The 13,273-nt window shown below is 34.4% G+C and overlaps 1 protein-coding gene and 1 pseudogene across 5 annotated transcripts in view; one reads left to right on the top strand and one right to left on the bottom strand.

The window, feature by feature from the left end:
* Positions 1-13,273, top strand: part of HECTD4 (HECT domain E3 ubiquitin protein ligase 4) — a 282,965-nt gene that overhangs the window by 16,129 nt on the left and 253,563 nt on the right. The window lies entirely within an intron of this gene.
* Positions 8,650-12,175, bottom strand: LOC143682130 (proteasome maturation protein pseudogene; annotated as a pseudogene).

Raw genomic sequence — 13,273 nt, 5'->3', positions numbered from 1 at the left:
GTTCCTTATAGGGCAGGCAGGCAGCCAGGTCAGAAAGGATCCCTCCCTGGAGGCCATTGCTCTTCCCTCTCTGTGAAATTAGCTCTATAAGGCAACAATCCACACAGGTGATAGGATTGGTATTTTTTTAGATATAAAGGTATGAAATACACAGAGACTTAACATATTAGAAAACAAAAAAGGAAAAAGGCAATGATTTTAGATGATTATACGGTATGTGAATATATAATATACATCAGTGAAATTGCATTAAAAAAAAAGGGCAATGATATTACCAGGGGTAGTTTTACCTCGTTTAGCAGATCAGTGGGAAAATATGAAACAGCTGAAACAGTGAATCTTTTCAAACAAGTACCATGGCAGAGAAGACAGAGAGAGGACTTTAGTTAAAAGGTTCTGATTGTAAGACTGTGATAATTCCTACATAATTGGGACATACCAGTATTAACAAGAACATTTCTCCCAGACTCTCATCCTACAGATTCATCTAATCTTTCTCTGAGTAGTTCTGTTTGGTGACAAAATGTCACCATTCTGTTTTTGGAATTAAACGAGCACTTCAGGAAATTAAATATGTATCTAGCATTGGATTTTTTTTTTAAGGTCTTTTTTTTTTTTTTTGTCAAAATAATCAGCTGGTAGTGATCAATGAAAGCGAGGGGTAAGGGGTATGGTAGGTATAATCTTTTTTTTATTTTTTTCTTTCCTGTGTTCGTTTTATTTCTTTTTCTATTTTTTTTTTTTTTTTTACATGGGCAGGCACCGGAAATCGAACCTGGGTCCTCTGGCATTGCAGGTAGGCATTCCTGCCTGCTGAGCCACCATGGCCCACCCTCTATTGTCTTTTTATTTCTTTTTCTGAATTAATGCAAATGTTCTAAGAAATGATGAATATGCAACTAAGTGATGATATTGTGAATTACTGATTATGTATGTTGATGTTTTATTTTGTTTTTAATTTTTTAATTAATAAATAAATTTTAAAAATAATCAGCTGAAATTTTTATTGAAATTGTGCTGAATGTATAGATCAGGTTTGGAAAAATAATGTTTCTTTTTATTCATGAACATGTACGATATCTCCATTTATGTAGATCTTATTTGATTTCTTTCATCAGAATTGTATAGTTTATACATTTGGAAACTGTATTTTGTTAGATTTATACCTAAGAATTAGTTTATTTGATGCTAATATAAATTTTTTTTTCTTGTATGCTGTGTGGCTGGGGTCACATTTCATTCTTTTCCCCTGTGAGTATCTCATTATTGCAGCACCATTTGTTGAATATTTTGGCGGTTTGGGTGAGTGGAATACATAGGCAGGGAATTGAACTTGAATCTCTGGCTTGGCAGGTGAAAATTCTACCAATGAACTACCCTTGCACTTTCTTTTTTTTTTTTAATTTAAACTCTAATTGTTCTGTTTTGGTAAAGGGGAAAGCAATTGAGTTTTTTTCTGTTAATCTTTTTTTTTTTTTTTAGCATTTCAAACTAAATTTATTTTAACATTTGTTCCCCCTATTATTTATTTTTATTCCATATGTTCTACTCATCTGTTGACAAGGTAGATAAAAGGAACATCAGACACAAGGTTTTCACAATCACTCAGTCACATTGTGAAAGCTATATCATTATACAATCATCATCAAGAAACATAGCTACTGGAACACAGCTCTACATTTTCAGGCAGTTCCTTCCAGCCTCTCCATTTCCTCTTGGATAGCAAGGTGATATCTATTTAATGCATAAAAATAACCTCCAGGATAACCTTTCGACTCTGTTTGGAATCTCTCAGCCATTGACACTTTGTCTCATTTCACTCTTCCCCCTTTTGGTGGAGAGGGTTTTCTCAATCCCTTGATGCTGGGTCTCAACTCACTGTAGGGTATTTCTCAATCCCTTCATGCTGAGTCTCAGCTCATTCTAGGATTTCTACCCCACATTGCCAGGAAGGTCCACACCCCTGGGAGTCATGTCCCATGTAGACAGGGGGAGGGCAGTGAGTTTGCTCGTTGTGTTGGCTGGAGAGAGAGGCCACATCTGAGCAACAAAAGAGGTTCTCTTGGGAGTGACTCTTAGGCCTAATTTTAAGTAGGCTTGACTTATCCTTTGTGGGGTTAAGCCCCAAGACTGGGGGCTCAGCCTATAGCTTTGGTTGTCCACACTGCTTGTGAGAATATCAAGAATTCAACTTGGGGTTTTCTGTTAATCTTGTATTCTACAACTTTTCTCTAATCGGTTATTAATTAAATAAGCTATTATTGGAAGGACTGGTTTTTAAATGTGTACGGCCCTTTCTTTGCCTGTTTCTAAAATGCTTGTTAACGTGTGGGGCCATGTTATCAGAGGAATAGTACATCATGCCCTCTGGAATTTAAAGAAGGATGATATATTGAATCGGTGACAAATACATAATGTGGAACCTCAGAAATGCTGTGGCCTTTCACAGGTGTCTGTAGACTCAGAAAGTGAGCCTGATGGTTAACAGCACAGGCTTTGGCACCAACACATCTAGCAGCTTTTAGCCCAGCTCTGCCATCTCTCAGAACTTCCATTTCTTGGTTATTAAATGAAGACAGTGCCTTCCTTCAAAGGGAAGGATTAAATAAGATAAATAGAATAAGGCACCCAGAATAGCAACTGACCTGTGGTATATGGAAAGAAAATTTTGGGGGAGGGGGAGCCTTGATATTGAAATGTCCATAAATTCAAATATTGTATCCCTCAAGTTCTTGTTGGCATGTTACATTCTAAATCATGTGTTGTCATGGGTGAATAGACATCCCACAAATTCTTTATAACTTGGAAAATAAGATCCTTGTATTTATTCGTATAGTGGAATATATGAATATTCATATCAGGATCTTGTCTTTAGCAGGCATAATATTGTTGGTTGTTTTCTAGAGAAGTATGAGACCAAGTGTAATTTATTTCCTCAGACCTAATTTAAACAGGTTTTTACAAAAATGGTTTACTTAATTATATACTTTGTACATTTTATTTTATATTCAATAATATTTTTCCTTCTTTTTAAGCTTAATCTCTCTCCTTTCTTTCTCTGTCTCTCTCTTTCTTCCTCCTTTTCCCTTTTCTTTTTCTGTTTAGGGGAAATACGGTCAAGGTATTTAGTTCTTGAGAGTTGTCCTTCAGGGGAACTTTATTCTTGGGATGATGGATGCTTCAAACAGAAACCCTTTTCAGTATATTGCTTCTTTGATAATGGAAAAATTTGTGACTGGTAAAAGTAGTATTTTGCTGTCTTTTTGTGTTTTTAAACCTATACTAAATACTTCCCAAAATACGGAGAAAAAGAATCATTGTAACTTCTCATCCAAGTGATTGTCGTTCAAAGCTGAAACCATCCCTGTTCCACCAAGCAAGAAAAATTAGTTGTTGCACCTCTGTATATACCCCCTTCTTTATTCTCTTTGGGCCCTACATAAGCTCTTCTGAAACTTCCATGTGCATACCAGTCATCTGGGAATCTTGTTTTTTTATTTTTAAAATATTTTTATCAGGTAATATCCTCACACGTACAGTCCAACCATATTTTATTATGCATAATCAGTGACTCACACTGTCATCGCATAGTTGTGTATTGTTTAGCCATGATCATTTTTAGAACATTTGTTTCACTCCAGAAAAAGAGATGAAAAGAAAAAAAAGAAAGACTCATACATTCTGGACCTTTTTTAAAATGTAGTATCTCACTTATGGTAATTCTGCATTTCTAACCAGGCTCCAGGCAAACCATACTGAGTAGCAGTGTTCTTATACTATACAACTTATAGCGTGTGTTTAATGAGTAAGCTTCTTTCTTACCATATGAGCAATGACATGAATTCTTTCTTTTTTTTTTTTCTTCTGGGGAATTATTTCTTTTTAGCTAATGTGACTTTAGATCTCTGTCTCTTTTTTGAGCTTTTCTGCCTTTATTTACCAGTGAGAAATTTATATCTCCTCTGTGTTTTCTTTTACATGTTTTGAACGAGTTTTTTTGTATCAATTATCATTTGAGTGTTAATTGGAGCCTCCTTTTTCTGGTTCTGAGCAGAATCTGATTTCTTGGATTGATCATATCATTTATACTGCAATTAAGTATGAGATTGTCAGTTCAGGGGACAAAACATGAAGAGCTTATATGTTTGTAGATGTGCTACCATAAGTACATACTTGTATCAGGCAGAATTTTTATTGTTTATTCATACTCTGCCTCACGGCAAAAAGAAGTTGAGGTAGCCAGGATGTACTCTATTTGAAAGGTGTAGAGAGAGAAGGGAAGTTTGGAGGTTAGAGAAATCACATGTATTGGCAAGGATCTCAAAGGCCTTTTTGGTGGAAATAACGTGATTGTTTCCTCACTTTAATGATAGGATTGCTCAGTGTTTGTCTTTATTTGGAGTTTGGTCAGTTTCATAAAAACCTATTATCTATCGTAGCGAATCCTAAACTTTTCCAAAACCTGACAATGCACACACACACATACATATATATATTTTTACAATTGTACCTAAATATATAAGTAACTTATTTGTAATAGTATATATAAGTATATATATATATTTAAATGCAAGGCTCTTTGCTATACAGCAAAGCAGATTTATTTTTCAATATTTTATTAACCAGAAATATTTTTTATATCAATCGAGTACCTTGAGAATAATGGACTTCCCTAATGCTGGTACACCAAAAATCTGGAAAGGCATTCAGCATTCTCAAGAAAAGATTAAAGTATACTCTTGCTTTATAATATTTTAAAAATGAATCTCAAATTTCTTTTTAAAGAAATTGAAGTGCCTGGAGATGTTAAATGTTATAAGACCAGGATCAGGGATCACCAATATGTCTCTAGCTGTAATTCCCAAATTTTAGAGTGCCTAAAGATCACCTGATATTTTCATAAGATACAGTTGCCAAGCCTGACAACAGAAACTCCAGTTCAGTTTTTATGGGCATGGAGCCCAGGAGTCTGCGTGTTCAGTCAGTATTCCTGAGGATTCTGATGCAGGTAGCTCTCAGACCACACTTAGCGAACCACTGGCCTGACGTTTCGTACCACTAATCAGTACAGCCTGTAGAGGCATTTTTCTTTGTTAGGTAAATGGAAATAATAGTAATTTGTTTGTAATATTGTCCTTAAAATATGAAAATGATTTGTTCTCATTTAAAAACTTTGTTTATTACTTTTAAAAAAATTTGAAGTATCGTAGACTTTGAAACCAAAATCCTGGACTGTTTTCTGGCTGCGTGACCCTTGGGCAAATTTCTTAATTTTGAATCTCAATTTCCACCTTGTAAAATAGGGATGATAACAGTATCTACCGTAGAAGATTATTGTGAGAATTAAATAGAAATACATTTTATACAACATAAAACAGTGCCTGCTGCTATTATTGTTAATAAAATTAAAATCTCCAGAAATCTCATCACCCAGAGATAATGACCACTCTTAACATTTTGGTGCACATCCTTTAGTCATCTTTTCTTTAGTTACAGGCAAACAGACACATATATTACCACCCCACAATAATATTGTCATAGGTATGGAAGGTATTATGTGTACTTTATACTGAACAATATGCTATAAAGATATCTTTTCATGTGAATACTTAAAAACTTATATACTGCTTTTAATAGGTGTATAATGTTTTATTTTATGGGTGCATCGTATTTGTTTAACCAATTACATTATTTTATTGCTGTAAAAGCAGTCCTGTGAGATAGACATATAGGAATTATCTTAATTTTATAGAGATGAAAAACTGAGAGTCACAGTTAAAGAATAAAATATACTTTAGTAAGTATTTATTGAATTCTTCAAGTTTAGAATTTTATTGATGTTATCTCATACAAAACATTAGAATTCTATAAGCAACATAAAAATAATGATTCTGACAGTGAATCTGGGATTCTATTTGAATGCTTTTTAATGTTTTAATCTTTTATGATAGAAATCTTTTTTTAATTATTTATTTATAAATTTAAAAAATTAACAACAAACAAAAACATTAACATATGATCATTCCGTTCTACATATATAATCAGTAATTCTCAATATCATCACATAATTGCATATTCATCATTTCTTAGAACATTTGCATCAATTCAGAAAAAGAAATAAAAAGACAACAAAAACAGAAATAAAACGAAAACAGGAAAAAAAAAAGATTATACATACTATACCCCTTACCCCTTGCTTTCATTGATCACTAGCATTTCAAACTAAATTTATTTTAACATTTGTTCCCTCTATTATTTATTTTTATTCCATATGTTCTACTCATCTATTGACAAGGTAGATAAAAGGAGCATCAGGCACAAGGTTTTCACAGTCACACAGTCACATTGTGAAATCTGTATCATTATATACTCATCATCAAGAAACATGGCTACTGGAACACGGCTCTACATTTTCAGGCAGTTCCCTCCAGCCTCTCCATTACATCTTGAATAACAAGGTGATATCTACTTAATGTGTAAGGAGAACCTCCAGGATAACCTCTCGACTCTGTCTGAAATCTCTCAGCCATTGACACTTTGTCTCCTTTCACTCTTCCCCCTTTTTGTGGAGAAGGTTTTCTCAATCCCTTGATGCTGAGTCTCAGCTCATTCTAGGGTTTTTCTCAATCCCTTGATGCTGAGTCTCAGCTCATTCCAGGATTTCTGTCCCACGTTGCCAGGGAGGGCCATGGCATGTCCCATGTAGACAGGGGGAAGGTGGTGAGTCTGCTTGTTGTCTTGGCTGAAGAGAGAGGCAACATCTGAGCAACAAAAGAGGTTCTCTTGGGGGTGCCTCTTAGGCCTAAATTTTAAGTAGACTTGAACTATCCTTTGTGGGGTTAAGTTTCATATGAACAGACCCCAAAACTGGGGGCTCAGCTTATAGCCTTGGCCGTCCACACTGCTTGTGAGAATATCAAGAATTCAACTTGGGGAAGTTGAATTTCTCCCCGTTCTCACCATTCCCCGAAGGGGACTTTGCAAATACTTTTCCACTCGCTGATCGAATCACTCTTGGATTCATCGGGGCATCACTCTGGACAAACCAACAAAAGCTCATGTCCTACCCAAGATTCCAAGTACTTATGGTGTTCAATCAAGCTATCTACATAAGTTATATTAGGAAATGCACTAGTCAAAATATAAATTTTGTACCAAATAAACATTTTTTTCTCTAGTCTCACACATAAGGTGAAATTTTAAAATATTAATTACCATCTATTTTCAGCACCCTGCAGTAATGACATTCCTTTGTTCTTCCTCATGCACAAACATTTTTAAAATTTGTACATTTAGTCACTATTATACACTCTAGGCATTCCTAGATTACACCATATGATAGAAATCTTTTATTACATGCTTCTTTCTCTGCATGCTAAACCATGTTCTTAAAAGATTTTCTAACCTTATTTTTATGACCTTGACTTGATTTTTACCATGTTAAATTTTCAAAGACTAATTTTTAAGCAAGCTCAGTTCCCCCGCACCCCACCCCCTGCCACCAAATGCTACCAAATAACTTCTCCTGTGGTTGGTCTTGCATCTCCTACTCAGCCTCATCTCCCCACCGTCAGTGTCTGCGTCTCAGTTAAATTATCCTTCTTCTCTGAGCTTATCTCAGAAAAGATAAGCTTTTATCTCCTTTTTCTTTTTTTCTAAATCTCCTACCTCTGTTTTTTTTCCTTAAGAGAAGTTGTAGGTTTGCAGAAAGTACAGAGTTCCCATTTTTCCTTTAGTCATTCCATCAGTGTGACAAAATGGCTGCCAGTAGAAAAGGAGGTGTTCCTTTTTAATGCTATAAAGGTATTCAGTTTTTGTGTGCCAAGTTCATATAAAAACAAGCATGGTGAAAATTGTGAAAGAGTTTATTGTATGAGTGTATATATGAAGGCTGTAATTTTTTTAATTAAGCATTTATGGTATATAAAGCAAGAACAAGGAAAGATGAGGTTTACTTTTTTTAACAGTACTATTTGATTACATATTAAATATTTATTAATATATATCAAATCTATAAGAACCTCAGTTTAATATACCTCTGTTGGTAACTTTACTTTTTTCACTTTAACAACAAGAAAAAAATCATAATCTCTGAACTTATAATCTTGACCTTGAAAGAATCAAAAAAAATGGTTGTAATTTAAAACAGTATCAATAAAACAAATGTTCTCATGAGTATTAATGGATGATATGGAAATAAAATACAAACATCTTATTTTGTTCTTAATTTGAAGTTGCCAGTGAAATCAATTACAAGTATTTATTCTGAAAGATGCTACTATGAATTCAGGCTGCATTTTCAAATATTGATAATGACTATTCAAAATTAAATTTATGAAATACCTAGAAAATGGATTTAATTGAAACCTGCAAACAGATTTATAATATTCGCTTGCAGTGATTTTTTTAAAGACTTGGAAGGCCACTGTTTTAATATAAACTTAGCTTTAAAATCATCTTCCCTTAGTGTTTTCAGTAGTCACATAGCCATAAACTGAACAACCCCCAAATAATTTCAAATGATCACTGATAATATTTAGACAAAAATTCTTATGTGTCAGTACTTTTGATGTTGTGTACATCAAATTATAGTAGAAAGACAACTATAAACAAGATGCAGTCACTATTTTCATTAACAGCGCAACTGTACTACAGTAAACCGAGTTTATAGTCAACCATCAAGTGTGGTTCTCCCATTACTTCACTTTGTGATGGATCATTAAGAATATCTTCAAATCCAATAGTCTCATCATTGCCTCTCAAAATAACCAGTGAAAAGTTTTGAGCTCGGAAGAAATGGAAGCCACCGAGCCTGCTGCACTGCTTTGAATTCCATCTGTAATTTTAGCAGAGCAAACAGACCCTAGATGTTTCTCAGTGTGGAAGAATTCATTTTATCTTGGTTGAGCTAGAAATTCTTTTTTGATAATTCAAGAGGACGACTGGGCAAAAGTTCATTTTTCACACAAGGATATCGTTTCTGAAGAAGATCTTGACTTTCAAAAGGGCCACTAACTGGAATACTGTCCTTTAGCTGAGATCCAGGTCCTCTGGCATTCTGGATAACTTCTACAGCATGCTTCTGGGTCTGGCTGCCTCTATCTTCTTCTGTCTTTCAGTATATCAAGGTTTTCCTAAAACACAATCTCCCCATCTTCAGCCTGCTGTCTGCACTCGACAATGAGGGTTTTAATTACCAATCACATTACATCTTTAGCTTTTAGGATCGTAGAATTTGTCAGGGTGAAAAGGACCTTGAGATCCTCAGAAGACACTGAGTTCCTTTGGCCTGTTGTGGTCATTACTAAGTGCTTGGAGGCTTTTAAAATTGCTTTGAAAATTAAATAGGTTACAATATAGAGATACTCAAAGTGTGGTTCCTGTACAATCAACTGTTACCTGCCAGTGGCAAGGTAAGTATAGACACCGAGATTAAGGATTTAGAATAGTAACAGTTTGCTAGAGTAGTTTTATATCTGTTGAATCTAATAATAAAAGTTGTGTCCTGTAATTTGAATGTCTTTTTATTTATTTTTGTACTAATTGACTTTTATTGCGTTTTACAAAAGTATTGTTCTACAGTGGCTTGGCTGATAAAACACAGGTGGTCCTTCCTCACAAGTAGTTTGAGAAGTACTGATATAGAATACCTAAAACAGTGTTTGAAACATTATACACTCTCGAAAACTGATACTTCCTTGTGCTTTAAAGTTTGCATTTCTTTTGGGTGAGCATGCCAGATATGCAAGTAGCAGAATAAATGAAGCATATTTTAGAAACAAGATGATTAAAATTGGCCTTGTTGGTTTTCAAATACAAATAGTTCAATTTTTCTCTTTCATTTTATTTACTTAAGAAAACAAGCAATACACTTAAAACCACCAAAAATGGTTATCTTAGTTAGCTTAACCATAGGCATATTTAAATAAAGCATCCATATAATCATTGTGAAACCTTTGTTTGCACAGTAAGTTTCATAAACCAATTTAAAATTAAGCCAACAAGGGCTGTCAAAACCATGAATGTTGGGCAGCGTGATGGTGGCTCAGTGGCAGAATTCTTGCCTGCCATGCTGGAGACCCAGGTTTGATTCCTGGTGTCTGCCCATGCCAAAAAAAAAAAAAAAAAAAAAAAAAAACTGTGGCTGTTCTCAAAATATCATTTAGAAAGTTCTTACAAATATCTGCGTTGCTATAGTAATATGTTACTAAATATTTTCCTGATATCAGGAAACTATGAAGATACAAATATTTTTATAATTAACACTTGAAAATCATTATTGATCACCTAAAATAGATACCTTAGTTATCTTATACATAAGCATATTTAAAAAAATATCTAAGTAATCATTGTAAAGCCTGTTTGTACAATGTGTTTCATAAACCAATTTCAAATTAAAGCAAGGACAGAAAAAAATCTATGAATACAGATTTCATAATTTCTTAACTTCTGGATATTAAGCAGTATCTTAAATACCATTTGATTAACTATCAGAACTGTGTGCATTCTCAAAATATCAAGTAAAACGTTATTACAAATATTCAGCTTTGTTATAGTAGCAAGCTATGTTACTAAATATTTAGAAATTTTTGATTTCAGGAATTTATTTTATCTAATATTACTATAGCTTCCTTGCATCTTTAAAGTTTGCATTTCTTTTGAGTGAGCATGCCAGATATACAAGTAGCAGAATAAATGAAGCATATTTTAGAAACAAGATGTTTAAAATGGGCACTGTTGGTTTTCAAATATGAATAGTTGCATTTTTTTCTTTTTTATATTTAGCCTGTGCTTTGAAGAGAGATTAACACACAGTAGAAATGTAATACCTATTTGTACTGATTCTTGGAGGTGTTTCATAACATTTAATATGCTACATTCCCCAGCTAAGCAAAATTGAAGAAACTTAAGATTTTTGTTAGCTATCCATATCCATACATATGTGAGCATATCATGGCGGTATTTGCATGCTATCCTCCTTAATTGAAGGAAAGGATCTAGTGAGAAATACTGGGGCTTTTGTCTATTTTCTCATGCCATTCAGCCTTTGGTAAGTACATGGTTGTAATATTGTTTGGCATTTCTGTTTTGATGTAATTGAGTGTCATTTGCAATTGTGTTCCTTTTATCTCTAGCAGTCCTTTGGTAGTCTTTGGAATTACAGTAACCTTGTCCTGATTTTTTATTTGAATCAAATTGTAGTTGAATTTATATGTGACACAGTAAATATAGACTTACAGGCTGTTAGCTTACCATGGTGTTTACAGGTTTAAGGGGCATGTTTTTCATACTACTCAGGATCATGAAGTTACCACTCCCTAGTTAAGGATAAAGAAAGGCCAATGACTGAGCCAAGTAATTCTCTTTAAATGTCACACCTTTAAAAATTCTGTTTATAATCCAAGAATCCTCAGAAACAAGATCACTTTGACTAACAAGATTTCACTTAGGGAATTAAAAATTTTTATTTGAATGTTGTGCTGATTTGAAAGTATGTATGTCCCCTAGAAAAGCTATGTTTTAATCTAAATCCCATTTCATAAAGGCAGAATAATCCCTATTCAATACTGTATGTTTGAATCTGTAATTAGATCATCTCCCTGGAGATGTAACCCAGTCAAGAGTGGTTGTTAAACTGGATTAGGTGACAACATGTCTCCACCCATTTGGGTAGGTTTTGAGAAGTTTCTGGAGTCCTATAAAAGAGAAAACATTTTGGAGAATGAAGGAGATTCAGAGAGAGAAAATTAGAACTTCATAGCCATGAGAAGCAGAGTCCACCAGCCAGCGACCTTTGGAGATGAAGAAGGAAAATGTCTCCTGGGGAGTTTCATGAAACAGGAAGCCAGGAGAAGAAGCTAGCAGATGATGCTGTGTCTGCCATGTGCCCTTCCAGATGAGAGAGGAACTGTGACTATGTTTGCCATGTGCAAACACTTCACTTTCACTTGAGAGAGAAACCCTGAACTTCATCAGCCTTGTTGAACCAAGGTATCTTTCCCAGGATGCCTTTGATTGGGACATTTTCTCGGCCTTAGAACTGTAAACTAGCAACTTATTAAATTCCCCCTTTTAAAAGCCATTCTGTTTCTGGTATATTGCATTCCGGCAGCTAGCAAATTAGAACAAATGTTGAGAAACCTACCTTTTGCTCAGTGATGCTAAATGATACCATCCACATAATATAATTGGATAAATCTTTATATAATGAAAGTGACACATTAAAAATTTTTAAAAACCCATTTGGGGAAACCCTTAATCTTATGCTTATTTAAGTATAAAATAAATATTTAATCAGTAAGGCTGCATTCTTCTTTGTTTTGAGTCTTAGTTTTATTCATACAAATTTCAAATTCTTAATATTTGTGATGTTTTAAATTTAACTAGAATTCAAAATAACCTACATAGACAATATTGAGAGTTTAGTTTTGTAGTGATGACCCCAAATAATCTGAGATTCTGTGTTGCTCACTGGTTTTGATGGAAGCATTCTGAATAACACACCGAGCTTTTTCCCTCCTTCTGTCTTTTTTAGGAGACAGGCTGAAGAATTTCAGACCAATCTGCAAAGACAGAATCACTATTATTATTAAGAATCACTATTATTATTAATTAATAATTATTAAGAACCATTTATTCCTACTTATAATTATGCCTAAGAATCACCCCCCAGAGAACCTCTTTTGTTGCTCACATGTGGTCTCTCTCTCTAAGCCAAATCGGGCAGGTGACTCACTGCCCTTTCCTCTCTCTACATGGGACATGACTCCCAGGGGTGTAAATATCCCTGGCAACATGGGACATAAATCCCAGGAATGAGCCAGGACTCAGCATCATGGGATTGAGAAGGCCTTCTTGACCAAAAGGGGAAGAGAGAAATGAGACAAAGTAAAGTGTCAGTGGCTGAGAGATTTCAAACAGAGTTGAGAGGTTATCCTGGAGGTTATTCTTATGCATTATATAGATATCCCTCTTTAGTTTTTAGTGTATTAGAATAGCTTGAAGGAAATACCTGAAACTGTTGAATCCTAGTCCGGTAACCTTGATTCTTAAAGACAATTGTATAACTATGTAGCTTTTATGGTGTAACTGTGAAAACTTTGAGACTGATGCTCCCTCTAGCAGGGTATGGGGGAGGTCAGTAAGAAAATAATGACAAATAAATAAATGAATAAATAATAGGGGGGGATAAGTGGTAAAAAAAAATTGGGTAGGTTGTAATACTAGTGGTTAATGAAAGGGGGTCCCACAGTGGGTATGGTATGTGTGGGGT

This window comes from Tamandua tetradactyla, chromosome 5, assembly GCF_023851605.1.
Source record: "Tamandua tetradactyla isolate mTamTet1 chromosome 5, mTamTet1.pri, whole genome shotgun sequence".
Classification (NCBI taxonomy): domain Eukaryota; kingdom Metazoa; phylum Chordata; class Mammalia; order Pilosa; family Myrmecophagidae; genus Tamandua; species Tamandua tetradactyla.
The sequence above is the reverse complement of the archived record's forward strand: the minus strand, read 5'-3'. Positions and strand labels throughout refer to the sequence as shown.